General features: G+C 40.1%; 1 protein-coding gene across 5 annotated transcripts in view; it reads left to right on the top strand.

Annotated features, from left to right (window-relative positions):
* The first annotated feature begins 3,461 nt into the window (after window positions 1-3,461).
* atf7ip (activating transcription factor 7 interacting protein) overlaps window positions 3,462-18,435 on the top strand; it is a 28,376-nt gene continuing 13,402 nt past the window's right edge. For 4 of the 5 annotated variants that reach the window (XM_069666499.1, XM_069666498.1, XM_069666497.1 and 1 more), the window contains exon 1: window positions 3,462-4,022. The gene's annotated coding sequence lies outside the window, so the exon portion shown is untranslated. Of the gene's footprint in view, window positions 4,033-18,435 lie in introns of all 5 variants that reach the window. The other variant, XM_069666496.1, reaches the window with a different exon arrangement.

Here is an 18,435-nt window from a genome sequence, read left to right as displayed (position 1 = left end):
TTATGTACGTAAGCTGGATAATTGTGCAATAATTCAACTGTGCAATATGTTGACATAAATAATAATAATATATTATATAATATATATAATAATATTGTAAATAACTCTTTTGTATATAGCTTTTTTTGCATCGTAATCCTTATTTGTATTTAACTTTATTTTTGCTTTTAACTTTATCCTGACAATTATATTAAATTCTGGCACTGATATTTAAAACACCATAGATCCACTTCTCAATGATATTTAATTATATTTAATTCTGGCATTCATATCTGAATCACCATAGACCCACTTCTCAGCATTTAATCTTTATCTTTATCTTGTATATATAAGGCACATATTTGATATTTTTCTTATTTCTATTTTCTGCCATATATTTCTCTGTGCTTTCTCTGGGTCCCGTGCTGGACAACTGAAGCAGTTGCTTTGAGCATTATATACAGTTTCATGAGGGGTTTAAATTGCAGTTATTTGAAATTACATCTCAAACAGACCCTAAAGAGTTCCTTGTGCAAAGATTCATGGGATGGAGTAAAGTCTTATCAGAGACATTGTGGGCATTGGTATGGTATATGGGAGGAACATCAGGACTCAGAGTGAGAGATGTCAAAAGTTACCATTGCTCAAGCTAAAACGTTACTTTGCACAACAGTCACTGGATGAGTTCATGATCAAAGAGGTCACACCTTTAGTTGTTTGAATCACCCATTTCTGTTGTACCACACCCAGGCCTCAAGGACAAATGTTACACTTTCCCCAGTGAAAAAAACCCAGAAACATCTGTGTGTTGTTGCCGATGCTGAATGGTAAACTAAGCGGTGTATTTAGTGTCCCTAAGAAGGATGAGGAGAGAGTAACAACTCCTCTTTCTTCTGCTGGAGAACAGTGCATTTAGCTTTAGCTTTAAACTTCCCAGAAGCTACTGAACAGCATCTTAACACTAAAACAATTATGCATACGTACATCTATACAAAAAGCCACATTTTGAGTACTAGACACAAAATTAGTTGGAAACTATTTGGAAACATGTATCATCTTCAAGGTTATTTTCTGCCAAAGACAGCCACACACTCATACAGGAAACAATATAAAATGCTCACCACTGCCTCTAGATGTCACTAACCAGCACATGTATGCGTTTTTTTTAATATTCCCCTTTCAGCAAAGTTTCTTATGGAGCTCCATTCTTCATAAATACATCATCTTACTCTGACAATATGTTTAGCAAGTTAAAATGTCAGACTTCTACGATCAAATCACGGATTTCCTCTAGCTGCGGTTATTCAATGCTATTTAAAATATCTCTCTTTAATTTTGTCACTTTTGGACTAAAAGAGTCTACTTTACTCGAACAAGAGCAGTAATACTCCGGATTATGCCCATGACCCCCATATCCCATATGTGTAATTTACATACACACATTTTTCTGTGTAGTAAGTCTACTTCCTATAGAGACGCCGTTTTCACTGCCTGCTTAATGTGGAGAATCCAAAATTAGTTTTGGCCTTAAATACAAAGATTGTACAACTGTATGCTCTTTTTCTAATGCTACATTACTTTGCAAAGGAAACGGCACATTGTCTTCATTATATTTAAGGATGCTGTTCACCATCAGTGTTTTTGTTAGCGGGCAGAGCAAAGTTCGCTGGTGTTTTTGTTTGACATCTCTCACTTTTTAGCAGCAGTTTTACGGCTATGAACTGAATCAGTGAAGATTTATTTTGTAGAAGTTTTTCTCTCTTTAAGCTGTCACAATCATCACATTGTTTTCATTGTCAAAATTATGGTCCAATTCGTTACTTTGACCTATTGTGCCCTCAGTTGTCCGGCTCTGTTCATATCAATAGGTCTACCCATATCAGCTTTGATTATCAATATAACTAATGGGAGAACACCTACATATGTACAGCATTTGAATCCAAGACAAATACCCCCCTGGGAACAATAAATTATATTATATTGTATCATGTCAGATGCCTCTCTGTTGATTCATCATGTTGATCTGGGGTTAAGGGCAGACCTATGTTGGCAGTCTTTGCAGTTTCTTCTTATTCTTTACTCTCGCCTTCTCTTTCTTCTAACACAAGAAAAAGACCAGGGGCTGATAACAACAAGCAAACGCTAAACAAAACGCAACACCGCCCACATCTTGGACCAATTGTACTTCCGTCAAAAAGAGACAAAAATGTGAAAAACAAACAAACAAACAACAACAAAAACATACCCAAGGCTGCACATCTCGTCCTTGGGCGCTTAAACTCACTATGATAAGACTGCATTTTGTCTTTGTAGCATAACATAATGCGAAGAAAATCTTCCAACTTTTCTTATAATTTTATGACAAAGTACAATATCTGTTTTAACTTGTTTTCCTTCATACACTACCAGTTCCTAACAGTATATCAGGGTATCATAGCAGTTCCAGTTGCATAATTGATTATCAGGCTGATCATGTGATCATGCTGCTTCGTGTGCTGCCTGTGATCTGCATGTAGTGCTCTCTAAACATACCAGCAGATAGAAAAATGTCAGTGTAGAGTGTAGCCTAGCTTGATTTGTTCTCACATATAGATGACAAAAGAGAATTGCCTAGCCTTCAGGCTTCTTTCTTAGACTGTAGCTTCAGACCTTATCTAGTGTATGAATCAAAGAGACAAAAGCCCAAATACAAGTAAGAGGACAGCCAGCTACCCCCTATCAAGTGGATTTTTGAGTATAAATATAGGCTACAACCTGCAAGAGGACTAGCTATGACACAGACTACAGTCGGTGCAACGGTTTATTAATAAGAACAGGAGCATTTCATCGCCTATGATAAAACATCACCATGACTCGTCCTCTGCTGGCCTCTTGGGGAACTACAGGTTTCATACACACAAGAGAGTCAACAAAATGGCTGACCTGCATTAATGCTGGATAATGTCAGATTGCTCCTACTAGCTCAAGACCATTTGTTGTTCATTTCTGTGATGAATTTGAATTTCAGGAGGCTAGGCTAAATATGAAAATATTTCTTTTTTATCCTGTGATGAGAAGTTATTTAATCATTATTAGAAAAATTACAAATATAAAAATAATAGAATTTTCACAGGCTAAACTTTTAAAGGTTACAAAACCAATGAGATAATCCCTATAACCACTGCTTGGACAGTTTTCTCTCATTGTGAGCTCCATTTCTAGATATTTTTTTTTTGATCATCAGTTTATGAAGCATAAACAACTCAATGTCACTCACATTATAGGATCATTTAAACACACCTCTAGTCTTCTGATGCGTAACCTACAAACCTAAAACTGCCTGTAGAACTAAGTTTACAGACTATTTTTCATACTGTTGTTCTCCTGACTCCTCCTCCTCCATATGACCCCTCCCCCTCAGTCCCGCACTTTCCGTCTGTCGTGGGCAAATCACACCCCCCTCCCTTCCCATGCTAATGTTCTGCTCCCTGTTGTCCCTTGTTCCAACCATCGGCTCTGTGCGGGAGTTTCTACCACACTGCTGTTTGGCCACTCCAAGCAGAGGTGCTGCTGCTCTAAAACAGACTCCTATTACTCTTGCCAGGTTACCTTACTAACTGAGCTATCACGTCTTGGAGCTGCACATACCTACCTTTAGCTACTGACCTCAACACCGCAGCCAGATGAGAGACTAAAAAAACACGAACATTCAAACCGCGACGGTTAATCAACGCGACCGAGGCTGTCTACCAACCGCCTCCAACGGGTGACGTATGCTCATGGTGGATTTTTGAGCACGAAAAGAGGAGGAGTCTATTGTTGAGTGAAGGAGAAGACCAGTCGGTAGAGTCCGCGAACGCTTAACTACAGAGTAGTGGTGGCTCGGCTTACTAGTTTTCCCCCGTTGCATGCTGAAACTGGTGGACTGATACCGCATCCCGACCGCCACGGTTGTACTCAAGAGGGTCCGGAAGAGTTCGACAGCGGCAGGAGGAGGAGCAGACAGCCTGCTACACACCGAGACCGAAAATTGCGGGAACAACGCTTGGTGACGCGATTAGTCGGTGAGTCGAGGTACTGCAGCTAGCATGCTAGTCTTCAAGCAGTTTTCACTTCTCATTTTATTTAATGTAAATGGATATAAACATTCTTAGTGGAACTGGGGCTTATGAATAAATACCTTTGTGGTGAATTAGATTTTTTAATACTGTGTCTTATTTTAGTCACAGTGAGCCCTACTGGTAAGTGCAATAGCGGGCGCAGAAAGTTAGCTAGCACTGCGTTGGCACTAGCTTTGGATTATAACATCACATTTTAATATTTTCATTATTATAGTTTTTTCCATTTCTTTCTGATCTCCCTTGAATTTGGTCGTTTGTGCAAGTAACCTAGTCTTGCGGGTTTCACTGCATAAATTGCCTATTTAGACTTATGTAATTGTTAATGTACATTAATTCTAAATTATGATGCATTCATTTTAGATTAAAGGAACGTTGTATTATTAGGCTGTAAATCTGTCAAATGTTTTTTTAGTATAAATTTTTCTAATTTGTACATGCTATCTGCTTTTCAAGCAAGATGCTGCTAAGTAACGGTAACTTGGTTGAAACAAGCTAGCACCTTCATACACACACAAGCATTTTAACATTAGATCAAAGTGACCCAGCTCTTCACAGATAAAATGGCCGCACACTTCTCATACTGCCCATATTCTGATAAAGATAATACATTACTTTTTATTGTAATTCAATGACTTCTCAACCGAGCATCTGTAACAACATTTGCGGTTTGGAGGTATTGACTTCAAGTCTCAAAGGTCATAACCTGCCATGTGAAGCGACTATGTTGTGTTGGTGCTAAAACAAGCAGCAAGCACATCCAGCAGTTTGTAGAGGTGAAAGTTTTAGGGAGGGGCCAAAACTAAGACAGATTTTGGTAAGAAGATGTCTGCCCCAAGATCTTACATAATGAAGGCAGGTGAAAAATGATATATTAGCTTTGTTATTTGACGTATCGTACTTTGTAGGGCTTTAATAAAGATTTTTTGTTGCCCACAAAACCCTACTGTAATTTCATAGGGATGATTGAGGGTATCCCCAAACAAAAAAACACAACAAAACACAAAGTTGGGGCCTTAATAACACGATACAAAAATGAGCTACAGTAAAAGAGGAAACTCCTGCATTTCTTATTGTGCAGTCAAACACCCCTCTTTGTCTAAAGTGGTTCAGTCCAGTAATTTTCCATGCACCACACTGTCCTAGGATGTGGGTGGGGCTTAATGTCAATGGTAACAAGAGTTTAGCAGTTTTTCTTTTCATCCTGTTTTGTGAGTTTCTAAAATTGACAAATAAACAGCATCTCTTTTGATTTAGTTGAGGTGATATGATAACTCACTAGTTTGTAGTTCCTGTTTTGCTTTATCAATCTGAGAGCCATAAATCAGCCACAGTTTGGGGAGTTGGTCATATTTTCATTATGTTTTTTTAATTGAATCAATTTAGTTTATGCAAAACAATTTTTTTAGGTATCCTTTTACCTCCTGCACACATGGTACGGCCCCGTTTCTAGTTTCACCTCCCCCACTGCACCCAGTGGCAGTGCTCACATGGTGCATTTGCAATTCATTACACAAGCAGTTTTTTTTCTGTCCAAGAGGAAGCAGCCTTATAAGGCTCCACCTACATTTTCAAAAGCTTTCCTGTAGATGTTAGAAGTGTTTTTGTGAACGCTCATTCAAGACAATCAATGAGAATTTTCTAGTGATGTTACAGGCGCTACAACAATTTTGAGAGCTAGCAACAATTTATACGAAATGAATAAGTAGGAACATTTGAGGCGCTGCCTCGCTATAGTTTTAAGAGGGGGACCTCCAAAAGTCCTTCATATTTAAAAAGAAAGGGGTTTATGTTCCTGGCTGTAGAAGCTTCCACAATCCTGAAATAAAGATTTGTTGTCAAATGTAAGTCAGCTACAGCTTTTGGCACCTGAGCCATTTTAAATTTATTCATCCACATAATTAGGAGAAGTTTAAGTCTAAAATGTGCTTTCATTGATTGATATTAAAAATGGGTGTGAAATACCTATTTCTGATGAGTCTGTCACATTAGACAGCTGGTAAAAGTGCAATTTTTATCTTGCCAGATGTTTTCTAATTAAAAAAAAAACTATTTAAAAGTGAGCAAATGTAACGATGAGAAATAAGCTATTTTATATCTTCAATTGGACACGTTGTATAGGCTACTGCTTTTTACTGTTTCCCTCGAGGTAACAACCTGCATACTTCCTGAAAACTGTATTATGGTTTATTCTGTTATAGTATAGTGTTATAGTGAATTACAAATTGTTTATCATTTGTACCTTATACAACTAAAACCTTGACTTTCCCTTTCAAAATGATAAGAAATACATTATTAGTCAGTGTGAGTCTAAGTATCTTAACAAATATATGATTATATCGACATGATCTTACTAAATTTCTATGAATGATATGTTTTTCTGTAATGGACTAAAACAAGTTTTGTTTTCTTTTTTTACAAACCTTGTTAAGCTAAAATAGAGGAGCTGTGATATTACGTTCCAATCTTGTGTTTTTAATTTTGGTAGCGGACTCAATGAATCAAATTTCTTATTTAGTTTCAAGTTATTAAACCATACCAGGCTCACAAGAACCGGTTTCAACCAGTTGCAGCTGCTTTTTTCGCTGCAGGCTGAATATGAGAGTGATAAGTAAAACGGTCTTGCTAAAGTCTCAAAATATCCTGTGTTTGCTATCATTTATATCTTTTAATGCGGATCTGTAGAAAGAATAATGAATGAATCAGGCCTCATTTGTGTCTATTTTAAGGGGGCCCTATTAAACTAATTGTATTCTTATTTGTGTTTTTCATGAACTACACTAGTGTTTATAATGTGTGTTCATGCGGCACATTGACGATAGTAATTCATTTTTTGAGATAAACCCACAACCTTTGTTCTATTAGTCAGCCACTTTTAACAACGTTGATGATTTTTTGGCTCTTGAGATTTAAAGAGAGGACGGGATAGGAGGAGATGTGTCACGTAGGCTATATGTTCAGGCTTGTACATACACCTATGTCTCCTCCCACTCCCATTGTCTTGTGCATTGTGTTTGAATGTGTCTGATCCATTCATTTAGTCATGCAAGCCCACCGGCTTAATTTTTCAGTGCTAAGGCAATCCCCTCTGCGCAATATTGCCCTAGTTATCACTATTTAGCCCCTTTTCAAACAAGCACCACGTGATGCTGATGTGAAGGCTAAAAGTACCCAAGAAATCGCGGCGATCTCACCAGGTTAGATCTGTAGAATGTCTCACACGTCTGAATTGCTGTCAGAATACAATGTTACAATTTCATTAAGCTGAATAAAAGGTAAGGCCACAATAGCGCAAAATAGGCAGACAGAAGTAGAACATAGGCAGGCAGAAATTAAACGCACGTCTTCCATCGCTTACCAGAAGCACTACAGGAATTATTATGCAGTGATCCTCTTGTTGTTTGGACAAAAGGGAATAAAATCTATTCTTTACAAGAAAGCATCTCTAATGAGCTGATTTTAAGTTGTTGAAGAGATTCTTAACATGTCCTATCAGTCTTTGAAAATAACTTGCGGTGTGAGGAAGAAGGAAAATAACACCCTTCCAAAACCACATCATCAATTAGACCAGCTCTTTTCCTTCTTAAATGTTCTGTTTCTCCTAATGCAAATTTTTAGATGAATAAATTAATATCTAGTTCTATGCTTTAAGTACATCATTAGAATAAAATTTATTTTTATTTAACAATGTATTAATGTATTTAACAAGAGACCAACAAGAGAAATATTGTGCAAGTATAAGCTTTATTGGGAAATACCCTCATTGTCATGTCTGAATAAAGCGTAAGGAAACACCTATGTGAGAATTCCATGAAGCCATAACTTTGATAGTCTGCTTAGTCTACTTGAAACAGGGTCTCCAGTATTTATATCACAAAGTGCCTAAAAATGTACTTTGCCGACCATTATGTCAATGTGTCAGACATATATTTGATCAAAATTAAGGTAGATATTTTATATAATGTAACCAAAATAACTTGATTGGGACATCTCGTTTAGGGTTAGGCTGACGGATGAACTAGATTTATTCCTCTGCCAAAAATAAAACGTCTTGCTTCTACCATACTTGGTTCAGCCCTCTGTTAGCGACTACCAGCGCGGACCTATGGCATGGACAAGTAGAAAGTGTAGAGGTGTAGCAACACGTTATAATTAGACTTTACCAATTGTTATCTATTAGTAGGGATGGGTATCGAGAACTGGTATTTTTTTGTATTGATTGGACAGTACCGAAAGTACCGATAGGCTCATGGACAACAATGCTCCTAACAGTGTTTAACGTTAACGTTCCATCTTATTAAATGTCGTTTTCATTCAATCGTTCCATTCTAATGTAGCTGGCATCTGTCGGGATGACGAAGCCGCTGGCGTCAGGCAGTGACATTGCATTGTTCTGGTCTCATGCTGGATAAAGTCTTTTAATTCTATTAGGTCCAGTGTAATTCATAGTCAGTGTGAGTCTTGAGTTGCCATGACAGCCAGAAAACTATTTTGGTTGTGCTTATGATTGTTACTACATTGACTGTAAATGTTAACTGTTATTAATGTTAACAACGGATTATTATCAGATCCCCTAATCAAGATGTGGTTTTATTTTTTGCACTGACTAATGGAGAGTAGTATTGATAAGTGTCTCGATAAATATCAATGTCGATAAGCAGTATCAGTATCAATACTGTTATCGATAAAATCCTAACAATAACCATCCCTATCTATTAGTGTTATCTGCCATTTATGGGCAGAGGGCGTTGGAGTAGCCAACAGACTGATTTCAGATGCTTGCCTTGCGCTTAGTTTAAGAGAGAAGAGTCTTAATCGACTAAGTTTTCATTGGCTGGTTAGTCCCCTCCCCCTTAAACCCCATTAGGGTGCCGGGCCTGTACTGCCAGCCGAGCCTTCCCCTTTACGGCAGTTGACTTTGTTGGTAGCAGCCCATGCAAAGTTGTCTGGTGGGTTTGTTAGGGGAAGTAAGACTTCCCTTTGCATGGGCACAACAAAAAGGTACGCAGTGCTCGGCAGTTTTGCACAACTGCAGTTGACTCCTGAACCACTGTCTCTGCTCCAGGGATGAATGTCATTGGAAGTGGTTGATTTAATTTGAACCAGACCATAATGTTACATTACAACCGGCTCACAATGTGTCTGTCAGTGCAATGCTAAACATACTACAGTGAGGATTGGGAAAACTGTTTACTTTAGCTTAATCAGTCGGTGAGCTGCTGCAGCAATGTATTTCAGCTGAAACAAAGAACAATGTTGTCATACATTTAAGAGAACACTGAGGAAAAGCCCAACTGTGGTTCATTACAGCTTTACCAAAGAGGGTGGTCGTTTCTGGTGCTGATTACTGGAGGCTGGAGCTAGTCTTCTTTTTGTCTTGTAGTTAGGCCAAAGAGTTTAATGTTAGGAAACTGGGCACGGTAGTTGTCCCAGCCACAGCACCTTCATGTAGTAACTATTCAAACTGTATTAAAGCAAGCTGCACATTTTGACAAAAGTTAGGCTATGGCATACCAAATTCATCAGGGGTTGCTGACAACTTCGTGCCTTTTAAAGTCTAAGGCCCTGTGTCCACTTTTTTCAGTTGTTCCCTATGACGACAAAGTGCATGCGGCCAGAGTGCTCTGCCTTTTTTGTGCTGCCGCTCTGAAAATCTCTGAACTTGTCAGGCTCTGGTGTCGTCACAGCCGCTTTTTTCAGGCAACCAATCAGATGGGGCGCCACTCGTCACCCTGGTTACCACAAAACATGAAGGAGCTTGTTTTGGCCATTTCTGTCTACCCAGAGGTGTACGATATGACAAACAAACAGTATCACAATCGAGACCAAAAGGCCCATTTGTGGGAGCAGATCGGCCGGACGCTAAATGTTGCTGGTAAGTGTTGTGCTTTTATCACCCTTGGCATTGTAAGCAATGACCAAGGGTGGTCAAACCAAAACACATACTTAAATAACCGGGGGAAAAACGGCAAGGATCCCGCACGCTGGCGTATTTAACAGCAGAACAGCTTCTTTGTGTTGGTCTGAGTGCTACCCAGTGTTCTGCCTAAGTCTTCCAGGGTATGGTAAACAGTGTGATTCCTTGGGGCTGAAATAAAATCCATGCCATTGACGAAGCTGACTCACAAGGATGAACGTTTCTTCATTGTAAGTCACGCAAAAGCTTGCTGTCTCTCGCTTTAATTTACAACTCAACTACCACAAACTTGTTAGCATTGTGTCATTTGACCAAAGTAGAGCTAGAGAGACAAAGAGGCCATGCTCTGATCACTCTGTCTGCACGTCCAAGATTAATTTACATCCAGCTGCCAGAAGGCAGAGGAATACAATTGTCAGGCGGTAGTAGATGGCTTGCATGCAGAGTAGTTTAGAGTTGGAAGAAGTGGTTCTCTTCACTTCCTGTAGGCAAGCAAGAGAGTATTAAATGGAGTGGAGGCTTCAACAGGGATTATGGTGGTGCAAGCGTTTAAGTGATGTGGGAAGATTGAACTTAAGATGAGCAGCAGGATTCTGTATTAGTTTCAGGTGCTAGGTCAGGTGTCTGAAGCAGCAGGACTCACAGGATTAAGGAGGGAGTTGCAGTTGTCCAAGCAGGAGCTGACAATCCAAGTTTGCATCATCCTGCTCTTGTTAATGGTTTTGCTGTGGGCATTTATGTCTTGAGGGAACACAAGCTTAATCTTGTTGACGTTGGGCCTTGGCATCCTGCACGACAAGTTATCCGTGAGGTAAAGACAAACTCACCATTTATGTGCTCACACTGAATGGTCCCATCGCCAAGCCACAACCCAGGTGCTCACATGTCACATGCCTAAGAGCGTATAAAATAAAATAAAATAACCCCCATCAGCCCCTGTGGACGGTTTTAGCTATGACATTGTCATTAACCTTTGTTTTAAGGCTCTAAGTATGGTTCACAACGTGCTGCCTTGATCATCTGTGCCATCATGTGTGCTGATGCTTAAAGCCTGTCTATAAGAACTCGCAGGATGTAAGAAAACTTGATAGCTACGCCCTTAAATTTCTACCTTATTATTTCGACATGGCACTTTCACACGTTTAGTCTACCACTTCACACAGGCCTTATTATACAGAGATTCCACAACCCCGGCTCAACAAAGCTATGCTATTAAGTCGCTTTGTCTATTTACACTGAAGCAAGCATTGCCATCATATTGCTGTAAGTGTGTGATTTTGCACTCCATGCCAGCACTGCTCTGCTAGCATTGACGTTTTTACCTATGTTACTACCTCCACTGCTGACTGCTGGGGTAGACGGTAGCTCAGGCTGTAGGGACTTGGCTTGGAGGGTGGCCAGTTCAAGTCCTGGAAGAGACCAAGCATGGAATTCGGGCTGGTAGCTGGAGAGGTACCAGTTTCCCTTCCTGGGCACTGTCGATGTGTCCTTGAGCAAGGCACCAAATCCCCCAACTGCTCGGGGCGCATGTCCATGTGCAGCTCCCTCACTGTGGCAATTCTCCATTAGTGCACGTTCATATGGTCCTATTTGTGCATGTCTGTATTTCGGGCCTTTGTGTGTTTAGCATGTTTGTAAACACAGAGTGAATATTGAATATCACCTCGGGGATCAATAAAGTAAGTCTTCTTCTTAACAGCCGCCATTCCATCGCTGTAACTTTCATACAGAACAGCGGAACAATGAAGTAACTGTCCTGCCTTGAACAGGCTGCGTAAAAGGGGCCACAGTTAGAAAAGAAGGCACTGACTTTAGGGGAACCGACTTGTGGCTCGGCTTCAACTATGCAAAAGCCTCAAGATGGCCCACCAAAATTCTGACATGCCAAAAATTTAACTGAACAACCGATGTTAATTGGGAGTAGTTGATCAGTCCTTACTACCCCCAGGTGTAATCGCTAACAATAAAAACTGCAGCACGTCCGCTCCGTTAACGACCCATTTATGTGGCTAGCTACTTTTCTTGTAGATTAGTCATAAAATACAAGAAACAATCGAGTTTTAGTTTTGCACCAAGCAACCAATAAATAGTGCGCATCGCAATTGCGATGTTTAAACGATATATCATTCAGCCCTAGTAGTAAGCCTAATTGGGGGTGCAACGGATCACTTAACTCATGGTTTGGATCGAATTGCGTTTTTTGATTTAGGGATCGGATCATATTTCGGATCGGCAAAAAAAAATCCTTCAGTAGCCGTGTGTTATCTCTAAAAACTAAAATATAAAATATACAGCGGATCTCGGTGTCACACATATGCAACGTAATTGCGTTCTCAAGTTACGCCAAGCTACCCAGTTTTGAAGCAGTCGCTCTGTGAAGATTTTTTTTTCTTTTTATCCCTGAACTTCTGATTAGGTTCTGCAGGATCGTTCATGTCCACTTGACACCTGTAATCTTTACAATATAGAGTCAACCAGTGCTAGTTCTTGGCTATTGTCACTGTTTGGCAGTAAAACTGTATTTTGCATTCTGATGTTAAACTTCGGATTGGAACGATGCGGAATGATTACGCATGGACCATGGATACACCGTGATCCGTTGCACCACTAGTGGTAAACGATAACTGCGGGGGCGGCTGTGGCTCAGTGGTAGATTCGTTGCCTCTCAATCAGAGGGTTGGGGGTTCGATCCCTAACTGCTACAGTCGCATGTCGAAGTGTCCTTGGGCGAGACACTGAACCCCAAATTGCTCCTGGTAGGCATAGCTATCTGATATGAATGCATAGATCATTAACTTTCAGATGTACGTCGCTTTGGACAAAAGCGTCTGCTTAATGAAATTGTAACATTGTAACTTCTGGAACCAGCAACATATTGCTTTTTCAACTCCAAAACTACCTTACACAAAATATATCAAGTTAACATCAATGATTTTCATTTATCCGTGTAGGGGCAACTAACATCATCTAACTACGTTAGCTTGATTGTTATGCTGCTTTCACACGCAACAGTCACAGCATCAGCCGGTTGGGATAGTCCAGTGAAGCGCTTGGGAGAGAAGTCTAACTCCTTGCGTCGTCGCCTTGGAAAGCTGCCCTATTATCAAACACAGCCACCCCTCCCCCCTAGTTTCATTGTCAAAAAGCTCTGCAAAGAGGGAGGAACAGGCAACTTTCAGGGTTTATTCTTTAGAGAATGTGGTCTCATACAACAGAGAGGTGGAAAAATGTGATATGGATAACCTTTCACTGTATGTTTAGAACAAGATTAAAAAAACAGATCGATTCTTTCTGCTGTGACTGCGTACAGCAGCAGTAGCCATTTTGAGCTGTAGCATTCACTGCAAGCTATCCCATCTATCAAATGGGAATGAGTGGGGGTGGGGCAAGTGTAGAACAGGCTAGGTTGTTTATTAATCCAAATCATTAAGCTCGAGTGTTAACTGTTTCTTATGCCACTTTTTCCACAACAAGCATGATTTTAGTTATAGCTACTTGCTTCTCATACCCGGATGTGTGTTTTTGGCAGAGAAGGAAAAAAGCAGTTTATAGCATTAGATTTATTCTTTTGATGTAAGGACACCTCTTGATCTGTATTTCATCTAACTGCTGAGAAATGTGACATTTTATACAGAAACATAGATGAGATATTGCTACAGAGACTGATATGAAATTAAACAGCTCAAGGAGAGTGCAATACTCTCTCTAGGCCACAGTTCTAAAAGGAGAACAAGAATTCTCTGTTTTCCTGTTCGACATGGCGCAATCCACTGTTTCACTTCTAACTATGAAGCTTGAATTGTTTCGAGCACTTTGAATTTGCCATTAACATCTTTACCTTCCCTGCTTGTTAGTGAAGACCCCCTTTTGCTGCAATGGTTCAGTCCATGCTTGGCTGTTAAACTCCAGACTGGAGCAGACTGCTGGTGTGGGGGATGGGTGTTGGCGCTTTCTGTGAGCCTTGGGACGTCAGACTATGTGGTGCTAGCTATAGCTCATGCGATGTGACTTAAACTGTAGTTACTCCAAGGATAATTTTATGGTTGCCAGGGATTCACTAGATATAGGATGATGCAACTGCATGCATATATTTCGGTTTTGCAATTAACTAAGTGTTGTTGTTACCAGGTCTTCAGGGAGCCTTCTGTAGATAACCTATATTTGGCACCTTGTGTTTTTTTGTGTAGTATGGAATCTGCCAGTCAAAAATGAAGGCCTTTTTGTAGCTATGACATGGGCCTCCCTCAGCAGCGCATGGCTGAAGAATAATCACCATGTGCTTGCTCGATTCACATGGAAACTCCTGGTTTTGCCCACCTCCACCCCCTCCCTAGTTTTTCTTCCCTTTTTTCCTTCTACCCGGCTCTTGCTAGTCTCCACTCGTTTAAAAGAGCAGGGGGGGAAAAACAACAAAAAACAGACACGCGTGCAATGTTTGGGATATGGTAGGCTAAGAAGCAGTGCTTATGGAAAATTGCTGAACAGTTTAAATGTTTTGTGAATAATCCATTATGCTCTCTCCATATGTTTTTTTTTACTTCTACTACAATATAAGATTGAACTGAATGTCATCTTGGCCTTAACGAAAGATTGCCTAATTTAGTATGATAGTTGGTTACTTAGTTTAGTTGACTAATTGAATTCTGTAGTCTTTTTTTGAGATGTAAATACTAAATTATATTTAAAAAAACGTTGAAAATAGTTCAAGAGAAAACTTCCACCTGACATACATGTGGGAATGCTACAGGAAAGATCAGAAATCATCTGGTGCTTAAAATAACTCAGTCAAGGCTCCATCTGGTTTCCTGCTTGTTAAGAGCAGCAAACATGCAACTCTTTGATCAAAAGGGGAAGAAAAAAAAAAAATCTTATAGATGATATATTATTCTGATGTTTTTGTTTTCTGCAGGCCACGAGTAAGTTTGATATGAATTGCAATGTGAGCGTGTTAAAATGTACGATTGGTTTCAACATTGCGAGGGAGTTCAGTTTGTGTATTATTTGTTCATCTGTACTGCTCATGGAGTTTCAAATTTAAGAACATCAGTCAAGACGATTTATTTACGTCTAACCCTTTTAAGATTTCGTAGGAGACAGGAGCCTGCATTGGGTGAGAGGTGGAGTACTCCCTTCTTCAGAAAGAAGGCAGAAACACATTTGCAATCACTGGTGGCAATGTACAGTTTCCAGTCTCCTTGACTTTAATGTCTTAAGACTGTGATTGGAAATTGGAGCTTCCAGAGGAAATTAAAAAAAAAAATCCTCATGGAGAAGAACATGTTTAAATCTAGGGCCCTGTTCACACCTGGTATTAAAACTAACATGCGTCTCCAATGACCAGATCACAAGTGAACAGCTCTAAGTACTTCAGGTCACAACAGGTATTAAAATGTGTCTCCACATGCGTTTCCACTGAGACGCGTCTCCACTTGCGATCGGATTTCACTTTCCAGCACTGTGCATTTTTGTTCCTTATAGAAAAAAATCAGCTGATGAAAATATGTGACGCCCACTCATAGCCGAGAGAGACCAAGCTCATGTCGTCTGGGTCCGCTAAATGAAATTGCAACATTGGACAAGTGAGCGAGATTGAGCAGGAGAATATGGACAGAAGTGTTGACATGATATGAGAACATTTCTCAGTTCTGTGCAATGTCGGTGAGTGTAAGAACTGGAGTCTCTGTTAATAGTGACAGACAGACAAACAGATCTGCGTTATATAGCCTGGTCCTCCTCGACACTTCTGTGTACTCAGTGCGCTGCATGCTCCAATGCACAAACTACATTTTCACACACTTTGCATGGCATGAGTAATAATGAAAATAAAAAGAGATTCACAAGACACAGTGGAGAAGAATTAAGAATGACAGGCGAGTGGTCTGTAGTTCAACATCATCTAACAGTCCTTAAAAGTGACTCAGACACAATTTCGAATCAGATCTCAATGCGAATTGGCTGCATTCACACTTGTATCGGATTAACCAGGATGCATTTTAATACTAGCTGTTGTGGAGTTAGATAGAGGAGATGTGCATGGCCCAGCACAGACACCTTCCTGATCACTCAATCACTCATAATTTTGAGGGCTTTGGTTGAATCAGTTAGGAAGAGTAAAGCAATGAGGACAAGACTGACAACACAGGAACTGCAGACAGCCAGCAGTTAAAGAATAACGACTGGAGTGTTTTCGCAACAGCCTCACTAAGTAAGCTACCTGCTTTTTGAGAGCCGAGTAAGAATTTATTTATTTATTTTAATTTTAGCTAATATTGTAGTTGCGTAGAATAAAAAGAAATATCTAGGTGAGAAGTATATACATAGGAAATACTCTAAAATGCCTGCTGTGATATGATGGTGGTGGGCAAGATATAATAGGCTCTGAGGGCTCTGTGTGGCTGCGCGCAGCAGACCAGGTGGCCATTTTGAGTTTCAGTGAATCCAGATGCAGGCAGTGAGGGTGGGGGAGGGGAAGACTGCGCACTGTGCGCAGTAATGTTGGAATGCAGCCTCTGCTCTCACTGGCCGACATCTTTTTTCCACTTAGTGTTTAGCATATATAGAAAATGTATCAAATTATTATTATTAACTGTTTGATTAAGAAATATAGACCAACAGCACCCTCTGTGACTTACACACAGCTAGGTGTCAGGTTTACTGGCTGAAGCATTAATAGCAGCATAAAGGAGAGAAAGCACTTTTATCACCTAGTTATCTAGACTATGGTTCATAAAATCTTTAGCAGTATATCTCTGAACTCTTGAGGTGAAGAAAGGGTCTGATAGGCGACTGTTCAGCCACAGTGCTCAGCAGGGACCGAGAGACATGTGGGCTCTTTACAACAGTGCTACCACAGTGTAGCTCTAAACCAGGATTTAGTTGTGGTCACTACAGCATAGAAATAATACATTTAAATTAGCTGTTGTACAAGTGAGCTTTTCTTCATTTTCAGATCTATGTATGAGTATGGAGATTTCTGCAGCTGAACTGGACTTATTTTTTAGGAGGCGGGGTTTGTTAAAGAAGCTGCTCATGTCTGTGCTCAGCATGCTGCTCGCAGCAGCGCTGGTGGCCATTTTGTGTTTCTGCACTAGCAGAAAGGGGAGCTTGGCAAAGAACGCACAGTAAGGTGTTATTTATTCTCACAACAGGGCTTTTGATGAAGACAGGTGAAGGATACTAATGAAAATTGAATGTACCCGTAATTAAAAACTACATTTCCTGTCTACTACTTCTCCCATAATACATTTCTCTGTCTTGAATCAAAACTATTCAAATAATGAAATTACTTCAAATGAAGAATTTTGTGAATGGTCCATTAGTGCAAACTTCAACAGGGGAAGTTATAACGTCCAGTGGTTTTTTCTTTGTTCCTTTTAAGTAAAGGTCCTCCCCCGTGTTGGAATGGTTCAGTCTGTTCAGCAGCAGCTCTCCCTGCTGTGGGGGAGGGCGGGCAGAGACTGCCTACTGAGTAATGCTCTGCTCTATTTTCTTGCTGTGCGCAGCTAGCATGGGACTGTGAGACTAAAAAAGCGACATTTCCTGTTTGTTAACATAAAGAATGCTTGTCAAAAATGGACTTTATACAGTTTTTGCTCAGTAATATTTTATTCTCAAATGCTGTTATTGTAGTTAATCATGATAAGACTTTATATTTATATTTGTATTTGTGGAAAAAAGTGCTTATTTGGCTTATATCAACTTGTTTGAAGGAAGTATATTTAAGAAATCTCAGCACAGAAAAACCTGCCGCTGTTTCTCAACTTTGGTCTGAAAACCCTGGAAAATGAAACTCCATACCTTTTATTGGTCAAATAATTAACTGCACTCTGACTGTTTGCTTACTCAAAAACATACTTTAGACACCCTTTATCTCTTTTGTTTTTAATGCCCCACCCCCACTCCGTCCCCCTTTCAGAATGGTTCAGTCCGTGTTTGACTTGGAGAGGCTGTTCGAGAGAGAGAAAGAGAGTGTGTGTGTGTGGGAGAGTGAGAGCGAGGTGGGGGAGGGTGGCTGCAGCTGCCTCTAGAGTGAGTGTGCTGTTGGTGTGCAATTTAGCGCTGGCTGTGCGCCGCTAGCTAGTCCTTGACTTCACAGCACCTTGTGCTGCTTTGTCATCATAAGGGTGGCTCCATTTGTTTTTATTGTTTCAAAGCAAATTCAATGAGAGGCTTGGTTTGTCGTTACTTCACAGATAAAGAATGCAAAAAAAAAAAAAAGCAAAGTTTTGAAAAAGATCTTGGTTTTTAGTTAGATGGAAATGGTATGAACCAGGCTCCTCCCCTTAACTCTGACATTTCCTCTGGCCTTCTCAGCCATGTGGTCCACTTAGAAGCTCTGCAACGCTTCACCTTACCTCTAATGAAAGACAAAGCTTCTCAAACTGTCCATGTTTAGGTGAAGCTTTCATCATCTGATGTGTGTGTCATGGAGACAAACCCCTT

The sequence above is a fragment of the Semicossyphus pulcher genome, unplaced genomic scaffold (assembly GCF_022749685.1).
Source record: "Semicossyphus pulcher isolate SPU_LCO1_2020_fin unplaced genomic scaffold, fSemPul1.0.p SCAF_17, whole genome shotgun sequence".
NCBI classification, from domain to species: domain Eukaryota; kingdom Metazoa; phylum Chordata; class Actinopteri; order Labriformes; family Labridae; genus Semicossyphus; species Semicossyphus pulcher.
Note: the sequence above shows the minus strand (reverse complement) of the source record. Positions and strands in the feature narration are given on the sequence as shown.